General features: G+C 36.7%; 1 pseudogene; it reads left to right on the top strand.

The window, feature by feature from the left end:
* The window catches only part of LOC100687837, a 99,374-nt pseudogene extending 86,528 nt beyond the window's left edge, over positions 1 to 12,846 (top strand).
* The last annotated feature ends 2,349 nt before the right edge of the window (positions 12,847 to 15,195 follow it).

The following is a 15,195-nucleotide window of genomic DNA, read 5'->3' as shown; positions in this document are numbered from 1 at the left end:
TATTCTTTCAATACAGTCACTCCTATCCCGTTGGTCAATAAATCCAAGTATTACCCAAGCTGTATAGTGCCAAAGAGTATTTAGCCAGGTGTGGACAGAGAAAGAACAAGCCAACTATCCTGAATCCTTTGGGATGTGTGCATGATGGTCTTCTCCCACAAGGAAAACAAAACAAAGACACGGCAAAAACTCAAAGAAAACTTTGGAAGACTAAAACCAGCTATTCTTTGGTTTCAGCATTTCTGATGATTATTATGTCATTTGCAAATGATGGTCCAGGTTATTCTGCTCAGATAACACATATTTCTCTTCTCCAAAGATGTTAGCCTTTTATGTCTTCCTTCTAAATGTTCTTTAAAATGTTGTCTCTGGAGAGAAGAAAAGAATTAAAAACAAGGAAGAATTTCTGGCAGAACAGTATGATCTGCTCCATTAACTGTGTTCTGTCTTTCCTCCAGTTTCTCCCCTAGTTAATAACTCTTCAGGAAAAAAAATTTTTTTTTTTTTACTGATAGAATTATTTTCCCTAATCTTTGTGTAGTTTGATTTGGAAACATTCCTAGACCAACATCCAAAGTAATTTAGGGCAAGTGAAAAAGGTGAAGCTGACCTTGACCAAAATTCAAGTAATCGCTCATGGTTGGTTCTGTCAGAGGAACTGGTGATCAGAAGGCAGGACTGTAGCAGCGATTAAGAGAAAAAGGCTTCAACATCCCTTTACTTCCCTGAGTAGTTGAGAGCTTGCTGGTTGGAAGAGTTGAGGGGGGGGGGGGCGATCAAAGAATGGAGTGGCCTCCTGTAAAGAACACCAAGCTAAGAGCCTAACAGTTTTGGGTTGTGGCCTTTTCCATAACTGATTTCATAACTGGTTCCATAATAGTTCCAACTGTTCCAGCTATCACCTTGGAACACATTATCACTTTGAAGCAGTAGAGTATAGTGGTCAAAAACCCCGGCTTTGGACTCAAGCAAGGAAAATTAGAAGGCCTTGTCCCAAAACTCAAGGAGCCTGGATTCTGGATTTTTTAGTATCTAAACAAAAACATTAATTGTCAGAAAACTTCTGTTTATAGCAATCCTGCTGTCAGGCAAGAGGAAGATTGACTCTGCCTCTGAATCATGTGTCTGCTGTTTATTGGGACTCTGGTCTTGTCTAAGTTACTTTACTTCTCTCATTTTGGGTGTCCTTATCTTAAAAACGAGGGTAATATGCCTACCCAACAGAGTTGTCATGGGAATTAAATGTATAAAGCACTCAACAAAGTGCTTGACACAGAATGTTATAGCTATGGTTGTATTATTATGATTATCCCTTCTAAATCACAGTTGACTCATCCTGTGAGATAGGATGTTACCTGAGGTTTACTATAGTTTCTTCTATTTAATTCAAATATTTCACATTTAAAATACTGTGCAAGCACAAAATCTGCCCCTACACTTTCAATTTAATCAGAGCACTTTAGCTTTAAAAGTATACATGTTGTTCACTTGTAAACTATTCTCAGATAAATAAGATCATCATGGTTAAATGCCGGTCACCATAACTAACAACTGAGTTCTCAACTTCCATTTAACCCAATGAGGTACAGAACATACACAGTCAAACACAATGATCTCTTCTCCTATCCTCACACCTCTGAGCTTATTTCCTGCAACACTCCCTGTCCCCAGCCCTCCCCAGCCTCAGTAGTCTCCTCGTTATTCCACTGAGAACACAATGCACAATCCCATCACAGAGCTGTTCCCTCTTCCTGGAATATCCTTCCCCTAGATGTTCACAGGTCCTATTCCCTCACTTCATACAAGTCTCCCATGAGAAGAGCCTTCCCTGTCCACAATCCTCCCTCTTATCAGTTCTTATCCCTATATCCTCAGGGATATATGGGACAATAAATACTCCCATATATTACATATATGTTTGTTCTTGTTCATGCCCTTTGCTATAAGTATGTTCCATAAATGGGAAGATTTTGTTCCTGTTCCTATCTGATTCCCCAGAGTCTAGAAGTATGCCTGGTGTATAGTAGGAACTCAGTAAACATTTGACAGTTGAATGAATGAATGAATGAATGAATGGAAGGAAGGAAGGAAAGAGAGAGGAAACAAAGAAATAAAGACTCATGGGGTTCCCTGGGTGGCGCAGCGGTTTAGCGCCTGCCTTTGGACCAGGGCGCGATCCTGGAGACCCGGGATCGAATTCCACGTCAGGCTCCCGGCATGGAGCCTGCTTCTCCCTCTGCCTATGTCTCTGCCTCTCTCTCTCTCTGTGTGTGTGACTATCATAAATAAAAAAAAAGAAAAAAGAAATAAAGACTCATGAAGAGTGGATCAAAGATTAAAAGGGTAATCTGTTACTCCTTTCCTAAAAATCTGTATACTATCTATTAGGAGCCTTAATTATTTCAACTGACAAGCACATTTTTTTTCCTTTCTTTTTTTTTTCTAGTTTTAGTGAGAAGGAATAGTTTTAACTCAAGCATATGTTTGACTGGTTATAGGAAGAGTGGCAGGAAAGAGCGTTTTAGGCTGGGCTAGAATTTACTCAACCACTTTGTGAAGATTCTCAACTCTAGAGGTCCTGCTATGAAGTAAAGAGGAGAAAACTGTGAGCTGTGAGTCTTGAGGCAGTGTGGAAGCCCATCTCCATGCTGCCTGGAGTCCTGCTGCCTTTTCCCCTTTAAAGGGGCTACTTACTACTCTTTGAACAGAATCCTGGAGGAGAAATGGATTTTGATGGGGGATTAACCCATAACATAGAGATACAATCACTTTTTGTTTTATGCACAATAAAATTTTCTGATTTTTTTCCTCAAGTTTTAAGTTAACAACCAGGAATTGAATTTATTTTGCTCTCATAGTCTAAGCAAGTGTCATAAATTTAATTCCAGATCCAAGGAAAACTTGTAAAGAGAATTATTTTCAGTTGTGCTCCCAAATAGAGAATCGACTTTATTATGTTCCTGCTGGCAAAAAGAGGGGTCAAAATCTGGCAGGAAGACACCTTTTCAAAGAATTCCTAATATCACAGCTTAGTCCTATGGTTCTTTCCTCTTTCTGCACTGTTCTGCTAATTACTTCAACAAATAAGAATTCTTGATGCTAAAACAAACAAAAAAGCAGTCATAAGGAAGAATGCTTATGTTTATAGACATTCTCTTATATTCACCATTTTGCCAATGATAGATACAATGGCTTATTTAAGCAACCCTTTACTGGATATCTGTATGTCCTGAGTTTGGGGCTAGATACCAGAATCAATGGATATATCTGAAGCAGCTTCAGCCCACAAGAAGTTTTCAGCCTAGGAGGGAAAACAGAGAAGTTTAGTAGTAGTAGGTGGTAAAGGTCAATAAGATTGGAAAGAGGTGGCATATCACATTTGGACATTTGGAGGCAGGGGCATTTGGACATCATTCATTCACTGAACATTTATTGAATGCTCATCTATAAGGCATCATTATAAACCAAATATTCTTAGTTCTTGTTACAAAAACCCTGAGTTCCACCTACATCATTTTCTGCATCCCATTTACAAAGTACAAAAGTTCCCTTATTCTTTTTTACATAATACATTATAGATTCTGTTTACATACCAGATGCATACCAAAAAGTTATATGTACATTTTGAAAAGTTAAGTGAGTTTTTAAAGACTATTTTTTTTAAAAATGCTTGTATGATTTTAATGGTAATGCACTGCAGTGTTTGGAAAATAAAGAAGGAATATATAACAATAATTTTACCACCCACACATGATCACTGTTAACAATTTATTGTATTACATACACACACACACACACAAATACACACAGGCACAGACATATGCACAGACAAACATACACTTTATACATAGTTAGGATCATACAGAGTATACAGTTTTGTATTGTGCGTTTTTCACTGAAAATGAAACATGAAATATCCTAAAGGGGTACATACAACCTTTCTATGTGATCACACCTGCAATAATGATTCACTTCAAGGAATATTTTTGTCAGTTGAAATAAAGTAGAATTTGCACTAAGGAATTCACCTGTTATAAGTCTGAACTTTTCTCCTGTAGTTTTTTTTTTTTTAAGATTTATTTATTTATCTTAGAAAAAGAGAGCACACAAGCAGGGGGAGGATTAGAGGGAGAGCAGACTCCCCGCTGAGCACAGCTGCCCCGCCCCCAACACAGCTCCATGTCATGACCCTGAAACCATAACCTGAGAGAAAATCAAGCGACTGAGCCATACAGGTGCCCCTGTCCTGCAGGTTTTATGACAGCAGAATAAAAATATACAAATAATATACAAATAAGTTGGCCTGAGAATTTCCTGTTTTCACCTGTAATGAAGAAACACTAAAATCTGAGACCTTTATTTTTTCTTCTGCCTTTTATAAAAGGATACCAAGAAAGTTGTATATTCCTGCCTTATTATGAGAATGACCATGGCATAAAAGTTTAAATGTCCTTATAACAAATTTACTGGCAAAAAAATAGAAAATCAATTGTCTTGATAAAAATAAATGTCTAGCATATTTTAAAAATTCTGATGCCTCAACAATCAGGATGCCTGGTGGCTCAGCGGTTGAGCATCTGCCTTCCGCTCAGGGAGTGATCCGGGGTCCGGGGATAGAGTCCCATACCGGGCTCCCTGCGAGGAGCCTGCTTCTCCCTTTGTCTATGTCTCTGCCTCTCTCTGTATGTCTCTTATGAATAAATAAAATCTTTTTAAAAATTCAGAACAATCATTTTTAGAATGTTATTTTTTTCCTATTACAAAAGTAATACATGCTTCTTAGAGATAATTTGAAAAATGTAAATGTAGAAGGAAAGAAAACCAGCAGTAGTAATACCACCCCAGGTTATCTTTTCTAACATTTTGTTAAATATTCATTTTTTTCCATTCAAATGATTACAAAGTTATAATCAGACACTCTGTCTCCTGATTTTTAGTTGACATCATAAAAATTGTTATATCCTCCATATAATTTTAAAATATTGCTTAATAGCATAATGTCCATCATATAAATGGGTCATAACTTAACCACTTGCCTTTTACTCAATATTATACATATTTACAGGTTTTTTTAGTGAAAGTGAATCAATTTGTGTGTGAAGCTTTTTCTGTATTTAGGCTATTTTCCCTAGGTCAGTGTTATGTGTGTGTGTGTGTATGTGTGTGTTTTAAGATTTTATTTATTTATTTATTTATTTATTTATTTATTTATTTATGAGAGAGAGAGAGAGAGAGAGACCAGGGAGTGGGGGCGGGGGGGGGGGGCAGCAAGAGAGAGACAAGCAGACTCCACACTCAGCGTGGAGCCGGACAAAAGGTTCCATCCCAGGACCTTGAGATCGTGACCTGAGCCAAAATTAAGAGTTAGATGCTCAACTGAGTGAGCCATCCAGTTGCCCCATGGTGATAGTTTTTTGATACATCAACCTGGCTAGCCTACGGTCCCATTATTCAATCAAACATTAATCTAGGTGTTGCTCTGAAGGCATTTCGTGGATGTGATTAAAGTCATAAACAATTGATTTCAAGTAAGGGAAGTTATCCTAGACACTCTGGGTAACTTCACTCAATCAATTGAAAGGTCTTCAAAGTAGAACTGAGGCTTTCCTTGGAGAAGAAATTCCTCCTAAGGACTACAGCTTCTGCTCATACAATGTCCAAAAGTTCCAGCCTGTCCTTCCTGATGGCTTGCCCGACAGGGAAAGACTTTGGACTTGCCTAGCCAAACTCCACAACCCACAAACCAATTCCTTGCAATTAGTATCCTCTATAGATATTCTACTGGTTCTGTTTCTCTGGTCGAACCCTGACAGATACATTTATGTTCTCAGAAGCATACATACTAGGTCGAAAGGTTCACCCAACAAAAAGTCCAAAATACTATTCTTGTTGCTTTCTTCTTATAACTTTATCCATGATTTTTAAGATATTTAGGTGATGTTCTTCTTGCTGACTAATCTCACATAGCCTAAAATTGAGCAAGTAGCTGGAATCATGCTTGACTGAAGACCTGTTTCATGACTAAGATAAGAAAAATTACATTCAGAACCAACCATACTGGGAGCATTTGTTCAGCTTGTGTGCTAAACAAAGTGTAACCAAGATGGCCCAAATCTTTCTCCAACAGTGCTGGCAGTATTTCAAAGTGTCTCATTAAGTGGGAAATATCAGAAAGGGAGACAGAACATGAGAGACTCCTAACTCTGGGAAATGAACAAGGGGTGGTAGAAAAGGAGGTGGGCAGGGGGTGGGGGTGACTGGGTGACGGGCACTAAGGGGGGCACTTGAGGGGATGAGCACTGGGTGTTATTCTATATGTTGGCAAATTGAACACCAATAAAAAATAAATTTTAAAAAAAGTGTCTCATTATCCAGGCAATCCAAGGACTTCTATGATACCAATCTTTCCATTGGACTGATTATTTTAAGTGGACTATTTTTATTTATAATGTAATATCACACCTAAACAAAAAGACTTCACACACACGCCTATGTGTTCACACACATCTACCCAGACGTGGTTAGATGAAAAATGTCTTTAATGACTTTGTATTGATGAGAAAATAATAATTTCACACTGAGGAAGAGTATGTAAACTGATTACTTATAAAGTCATGTGTGCTATTCTTTTTCTGGAAAGTTTAACAGGATACTAATAACACAGCAAGGTTTAATCAGTTTTTTGTTCTTCCATTGAGTATATATAATTGTTTATAAACTTAGATCAGATATGCCATTGTATATTCACCATTGCAGTACCTAAGAACAACTACAGATTTGAAGAGAAGGTTTTTAAAAGTCTATTAAAAATTTGCCTCAGATAAAAGAATTGGGCTATTTATAGAGTTCCTTCTGTCTTCTAAAGTGAATGGTTCTGGGCATTAGAAATAATTATAAAATGAGGATTCTCCATCTACATTAAATAATGAGCAAGATTAGAAATAACCCACCATGAGATAGTTTATAAATGTGATTCCTTTAGAATTGGAACTTAGATGGCCAAGGGGTGGACACAGCTGAGAAAGTCAAGTGTCTTACCAAGTTGGAGATGCCTGTGGGGCACACACATAGTTAACACTATATGAATGACAATTAGAAATTTAGGCCTGGACTTCAAAAGTGAAGTTAATAAAAATATATTACTTATAACGTCCACATGAAGTAAAGTGGTTGTGTTTTAGTGTTCAAAATACACAATGTCATGATCTGCAAACATCAGTAAATGTGCTAAATGAATGAGTCCATCTTTTTTCCATTTGATAAGCAGTTTGATGCACTTAAAAAGTAAGAATCAATAGTGAAACCAGTCATACTGTACTTAGGTTATTATATATTTTATAAATATCCATTTTATTATGTTGAACAGATGGTCAAAATCAGTTTCAGGCAGTAACCAAGTAACTCTGTGTGATATAAACCTATAACTCACTTTCAGAATAGTTGTACATTTGGAATGGAAACATAGGGCACACATGACTAAATCCCATTCTCTGGTTAAGTAACTTTATACCATGCAAATAAGTGGACAATCTGTAAGTGAGACCTAGGATTTATGCAATTTTCCAAGTTCTAAAAATAAGTTATGTATTTTAATGGTCTTAATATTTTTAAAATCTCAGATGCTATTTCTATGATAAAAATGGATTCCAGATCACACCACAAGCATATATTATGTATATATGAGAAGGATTAACTTAATTGAAGTAATTTCCCTGATGGCTCAGATCTACATATTTTTAGCTGAAAGGTTCATAAAGCATGAAATACTCATCAGCCTTAAAGAATAATTCATTAACTGTATGGATTTTGCATAATTAATCATAATAATTGAATAAATGGGAAAAATCAAGTAACATATGGTTAAGCACTCTGGCATCAGTATACTTATTTCCCAAATAAGTAAAATCTCATTTCTTTGTCAGGATCTATTTCTGATTGGGAAACTACTTCTTGCTCTCAAAAAAAAATATTTTATAGATATTTTTATTCAGTTTTTATTGCCCAAATATGCCACTTATTTTATACACATTATGTTAAATAGGATATTTTTCTATACAGTCTCCAAATCCACTGATTAAAACTTCAGAAGAAATGAAGAACACAAATATTTTTAAAATCTAAAAAATTAAAAGGTGCCTGGGTGCCTCAGTCAGTTAAGCATCCAACTCTTGATGTCAGCTCAGGTTGTGGTCTTAGGGTGGTGGGATCCAGCCCTATGTCAGGCTTCACGCTGAGTTTGGTGCAGATCCTCTCCCTCTTCCTCTGCCCATCCCTCCCACTCATGCTCTCTCTCACTCTCTCTCTCTGTCTCTCTCTAAAATAAATAAATAGGGGATCCCTGGGTGGCGCAGTGGTTTGGCGCCTGCCTTTGGCCCAGGGCGTGATCCTGGAGACCCGGGATCGAATCCCACATCGGGCTCCCGGTGCATGGAGCCTGCTTCTCCCTCTGCCTGTGTCTCTGCGCCTCTCTCTCTCTCTGTGACTATAATAAATAAATAAAAATTAAAAAAAAAATTTAAAAAAAAAATAAAATAAAATAAATAAATAAATCTTAAAAAAAAAAACTTAAAACATTAAACGATATATTAAGGGTACTTATGACACTTCCATGCCAGCTAAAGTTTGAAAGTAATAGGACACATTATAAGTTTTGCATGATAGTTTTTTGGTTTTGAAAAATTCTCAGAAGTCCCTAAGAACTTTACTAAGTCTGATTCTTTATTCTCCAAGTGACAAGATGTTTGCTACAGATTTTGGCTTCAAAGCCTTCCTACGTTGAAGCTACCTTAAGATTTGTTTTCTATGCTGGCCCTGCCAATTACTCACTATTTAACTCACTGTTTGAGATAGTTAAGCACCAGTTTTCTCATTTGTAAAATGGAAACATTAATACCTGCCTCAGAGGTGTCTGTGAGGATGTGAAGAAAGATCATAAAGTTCCTAGCACAGGACCTGGTCCATTGTTCACAGCTAATACTTGGTGGCAGTTGTGGTGGAGATAGAGGAGGATGTGGTGTTGGCTGTTGATTGCCTATACAAGAAAACAGAGAATGCTTCCTGGGCTTCACTAATTGGATGTGGGAGTGGGTCTTTAAGTGCTAGTGTGCTGCAACTGGCTTGTTGGAGTGCCAATTGCTAAATATTCATCATTTTTTTTTGAGTTTGGCAGTTGTGGAAGCATTTACACCATAGAAATTGGCAGGTGCTGTAAACCAGCGGTTCCTCCTACCCTATATATTACCCAGCACACCACTGGTTTTAAGCCTCATCTTATGAAGTTTATTTATTAAAGAAATTTGCCTAGGGACACCTGTGTGGCTCAGCAGTTGAGTGTTGCCTTTGGTTCAGGTTGTGATCTCCGAGTCTGGGATTGAGTCCCACATTAGGCTCTTTGTAGGGAGCCTGCTTCTTCCTCTGCCTATGTTTCTGTCTCTCTCTGTGTCTCTCATAAATAAATAGATAGATAGATAGATAGATAGATAGATAGATAGATAGATAAAATCTTTTTAAAAATAAAATAAAATAATTTGTCCAACTTCAGGTTGTTCCTATGGCTGAAGATTTCAATAAATCCTTTATATACATGATTTAAGCTTAATGAATGGGTTACCCCAAGTGAAAATTAAAGGCAAACCTGCTATTCAGTACTCTGCTCTGCTGCTTCAACCTGCTTAATAATAAGCTGCATCTCATTTCTCAAGGCTTTTACTCACTATTTCAGTTTTCTATACCAAGTTGTCACTCAAAGAGGCAGTGGAAAGAGTTTTTTAAAAATCTACAACTAGGGCTGCCAGGGTGGCTCAGTGGTTTAGCGCCACCTTCAGCCCGGGGTGTGATCCTGGAGTCCCGGGATCGAGTCCCGCGTCTGGCTCCCTGCATGGAGCCTGCTTCTCCCTCTGCCTGTGTCTCTGCCTCTCTGTGTGTGTATGTCTCTGATGAATAAATAAATAAAATCTTTAAAAAAAAAAAAGAATGTTCACAAGAATAAATTTAATGCATAGTTTACTGTAGAAAAATCTAGAGGGAGAAATGGAATTATTTCAAAATCTTTTGAAATATACTGCTTTTGAAAGAGATGTGGGGCTAAGTCAGTTTTCTAAGAACTTGCAGTTTAGTGAGTCAAGTAGATTTTTTTGTTAATTGAACATTTTACATATTAAGCTAAAGTAATGTTTAGCTAAGTAAAATGTAAACTATAGGACTGTCTAATGGGTTATATTTACACTTCATGGCACATCATGTTAAATCCTGGTAAAATGAATAGGTCAAGTATCTTTAATCTCACTTTGTATATTTTGTTGAAAAGATATTATGAACTCCTAAAGAAACTATTTAACTGAGAATCAAAAAAAAAAAAAAAAAAAGTTTCCCTAACTGCTTTGCCACACACCTGCTGTTAAGATCTTGAGCAAGTCACTTATGCTCTCTGAATCTCGGTTCTTCATCTAAGAAACTGTGGAAATTAAGAATAGATGATTCTGTATGACCAAGAGTATATTTAAATTCTGAAATATGACCACTAAGAGTTATTGAATTGGGACTTGGAGACTCAGTGGGTTAAGTATCCAACTCTTGATTTCATCTCAAGATGAAATGATCTCAGGGTCCTGAGACCCTGATAATGATAATGATCTCAGGGTCCTGAGATGGAGCCCGAATCCAGTTCTTGCCACTCACCAGCAAGTCTGCTTGTCTCTATCTCCCTATGCCCCTCCCTTGGCTTATGCGCACTTGTATGTGCACTCATGCGTGCTTACACTCACTCTCTCAAATAAAAAAATAAATATTTTTTTTAAAAAGAGTTATTGAATTTATAGACTTGCTTTTTAAAAATATATTGGTAGTAATAGCATGCCAAAGTCCTTGATCAGGCATATATCCAGTGCCTGAGAATTATACAGTTTCAAAATATGATCTCCTCTGTAACAATTTCTTTTATAATATGATTTCCAGAACTGTAATGTGTTGAACAACAGTCTTTGACGTCACCTAATATTAGTAAGAAAATAATGCAAAAATGTTTTATTTCTGGTTGTTCTATGAATGAGTGTAAAATATTTCCTTAAATCACTTTTTTAGAAGAATTAATCATTGAGGTACACATCTTTAAAAGTATGCCTGCTTTTCAGGTGATCTGTAATTTCAATTTCATTATTCTAAAACTCTACTAAATGCGTGAGAGATAAGTCAGTAGGAAGTTCATGGATAGATCTGGAAATTAACCCTAATTCAACTAATTTTTGTTGAGCACCTTCTATAAGTCAAGCTGTTTTGAACATTGTATGAAAAGACAAAACCTTATGGGAAAGATATTGCTCTGTCCTTTAAGGACAGAGCAAAAAATATAAAATAACTATAATATAAGTCAGGTCATAAAACCTGGTGAAAGCATAAGCTAAATATATAACTCAGAAAAGGGGAGTGTCGCAGCCAAACAATAGTAAGAAGGCTTAACAAAGGATTTGGTATGTGAATGCATCTTGACAATTAATAGAATTCTGGTAGATGGAAATGAAGAAAATATTCCTAGTAAATGGAAGAGAAGGAGAAAATGTGCAAAGGTGAGAAAATGTAGTATAATCTTAGAAAAAGCACACTGGTAGGTTTAACTAAGTGTAGAGAGTAGAATAAGAACTCATGAGAGATTACATTGGGCAGGTAAGATATGGAGGGCTCTAAATACCAGGCTGAATATATGTACTCAATGTGAAATACGTGGGTGGATCACTAAAGATTCTGGTTACGGAATAACAAGCAGGCTGAGGGTGAGGTGAATTCATGATACTATCAGTAGTTTAGGGAGAAGAGCAAGTTTTGGGGCCATCAAATATCAGTGGAACCAATTAGACATGGACCATAGGATTGCTGGTGTCCTTAGATTCATGTTTCTTACACTTTTTCAAGGTCCCAAATGCTTTCAAAGGATTCTGTGGGAGAAGCTGCCCTGTTGGTCCCATGCTATTACTCTATATGCCTCATTTTCTATGGTAGTTATCAAAACTAGGCATTGCCCACCATATTATCAAGATTAAAGGGGAAAGAAAACAGTCCCAAACACACCTCATTTCTAAAGTAGATATAGTACTCCTCCCCACCTCCTGTGAATAAATAAAAACTTACAAGATTAAATTGTATACTGTATGCCCAAGAATCCTGCAGTGCTTTCATTTGCAAAACAAAAGATCATATTGTGCTAAGAAAAGCTGTCTACAATTTGTTTCTCAACCTTCTTTTAAATCTATTGCCCCTTTCTGATAAACCTAAAAATACCAGATTACTTGAAATTTCAATGTAAAGTAATGATGAAGAACATATCAATGTAGTTCTTCACCATCTTTCCTTCTTCCTGGCTGCCATAGCCATGAGGTGGAGCTGTGCAGTTTCAGTGAGTACAAGATCTACCCTAGACATGGGAAACCCAATGCCAAGACTGACAGGAAAGCTTTCCAATTTCTAAATGCAAAATGCCAGTTATCATTCCTTTTGCAGAGGAATCCTCAGCAGATAAACTGGACTATCCCCTACAGAAAAAAGCACAAAAAGGGACAGTCCGAAGAAATTCAAAAGACAAAAACCTGGTATGCAGTCAAATTCCAAAAGACAATCACTGGTGCCATCTCTTGCTGATAGAATGGCTAAGAGGAATCAGAAGCCTGAAGTTAGAAAGGCTCAACAAGAACCATCAGGATTGCCAAGGAACCCAAAGAGGCTAAGCAAACATCAAAAAAGACAGCAATGGCTGCTTCAGAGTTTCCCTTGAAGGCTAAGCAAAAGACTGTGAAGCCTGTAAAGGTTTCTGCACACTGGGTTGGTAGAAAATGCAAAGTTGGTGGATCAGATGTTTAAATAAACATCTAAGTATAAAAAATGAATACATAAAGTAGAACTGATAAACAAATTCAGTAAATTCATAGGAAACAAAATCAGCATAGAGAAATTTCTTGTATTTCTATACACCAAAAATAAAGTAGCAGAAATAAAAATTTTTTTAAAATCCCATTTAAAACTACACCAAAAGGCAGCCCAGGTGGCTCAGTGGTTTAGCGCCACCTTCAGCCCAGGGTGGGATCCTGGGGTCCCTAGATGGAGTCCCACGTCCGGCTCCCTGCATGGAGCCTGCTGCTCCCTCTGCCTATGTCTCTGCCTCTCTCTCTCTCTCTCTCTGTCTGTCATGAATAAATAAATAAAAATTTTAAAATTAAAATAAATAAATAAATAAAACTACACCAAAAATAATAAGATACTTGGGAATAAACCTAACCAAAGAGACAAAAGACCAATACCCTGAAAATTATAAAACACAGATGAAAGAAACTGAAGATGACACAAAGAAGTAGGAAGACATTCCATGCTCATGGGTTAGAAGACAAATATTCTTAAAATGTCTATAATACCCAAAGCAATCTAGATGTTCAATACCATCCCTATCAAAAATACCAACAGCATTTTTCATAGAGCTAGAACAAACAATCCTAAAATTTCTATGGAACCACAAAAGACTCTGAATAGCCAAAGCAATCTTGAAAAAGAAAAGCAAAGCTGAAGACATCACAATTCTGGACTTCAAGTTATATGACAAAACTGTAGTAATTAAAATAGTATGGTATTGGCACAAAAATAGACACCTATATCAATAGAACAGAATAGAAAATCCAGAAATAAATCCACAATGATATGGTCAACTAATCTTCAACAAAGCAGGAAAGAATATCCAATGGGAAAATGATAGTCTTTTCAACAAATGGTGTTGGGAAAACTTGACAACAACATGCAGAAGAATGGAAGTGGACTACTTTCTTACACCATAAACAAAAATAAATTCAAAATGGATGAAAGATCTAAATGTGAGATCCGAAACCTTAAAAATCTTAGAAGGGCACACAGGCAGTAATTTCTCTGACATCACCCATAGCAATTTTTTTCTAGATAGGTCCCCTGAAGCAAGGGAAGCAAAAGCAATAGTTCACTTTTGCTTTTAGTTCACTATTGGGATTACATCACAGTAAAAATCTACACAGCAAAGGAAACCATCAACAAAACTAAGACAACCTTTGGAATAGGAGAAGATACTTGCAAATTACATATCTGATAAAGTGTTAGAATCCAAAATATATAAAGAACTTAAAAATTCAACACCCAAAAACCAAATAATTCACTAAAAAATGAGCAAAAGCTACGAATATATATTTCATCAAAGAAGATATACAGATGGCCAAAAGACACATAAAAAGATGCTCAACATCACTCACCATCAGGTAAATGCAAATCAAAACTACAATGAGATATCACCTCACACCTGTCAGAATGGTTAAAATTAACAAGATAGGAAACAACAAATATTGGTGAGGTTGTGGAGAAAAGGAAACCCTCTTGCACTGTTGGTGAGAATGCAAGCTGGTACAGCCACTCTGGGAAAGAGTGTGGAGGTTCTTAAAAATAGAACCCTATGACCCAGCATCACACTATTGGGTATTTACCCAAAGAATACAAAAATACTAATTCAAAGGGATACATGTATCCCTATGTTTATAGCAGCATTACCTACAAAAGCCAAATTATAGAAGCCCCCCAGTGTCCATTGGTTGATGAATGGATAAAGAAGATACGGAACATACATACCTTTTAATGTTATTCAGCCATATAAAGGATGAAATCTCGCCATTTGCAATGATGTGGATGAAGCTAGAGAATATAATGCTAAGTGAAATACATCAGTCAGAGAAAGACAAATACCATATGATATCACTCATATGTAGAATTTAAGAAATGGAACAAATGACTGAAGGGGGACAAAGAGAGAGAGAAACCAAGAAACAGACTCAACTATAGAGAACAAACTGATGGTTAACAGAGGGGAGATGGGTGGAGGGATGGGTGAAATAGGTGATGGGGATTAAGAAGTGCACTTGTCTTGATGAGCACTGGGTGATTAAAACAAGTTAAAAATAAAAGAACACATCAAAGTAATTATACAATTAAGTATGATTTTTTAAAACTGAACATGCTCTTTTGGATTCTGATGTCACCACCAGCTACTTCCCAGAATACATCTCACACCCCTCCCACACTAGGCACATCTACAATATTTGAACAAAAACACTGATTCTAAAACAGAGCCCTTCATTATAAAAACAGTGAATGCTTTACTCTCTCATACATAAATCCTCACCCAGGAGGGCAAATTTATTAAACTTC

This window comes from Canis lupus, chromosome 19, assembly GCF_011100685.1.
Source record: "Canis lupus familiaris isolate Mischka breed German Shepherd chromosome 19, alternate assembly UU_Cfam_GSD_1.0, whole genome shotgun sequence".
NCBI classification, from domain to species: domain Eukaryota; kingdom Metazoa; phylum Chordata; class Mammalia; order Carnivora; family Canidae; genus Canis; species Canis lupus.
The sequence above is the reverse complement of the archived record's forward strand: the minus strand, read 5'-3'. Positions and strand labels throughout refer to the sequence as shown.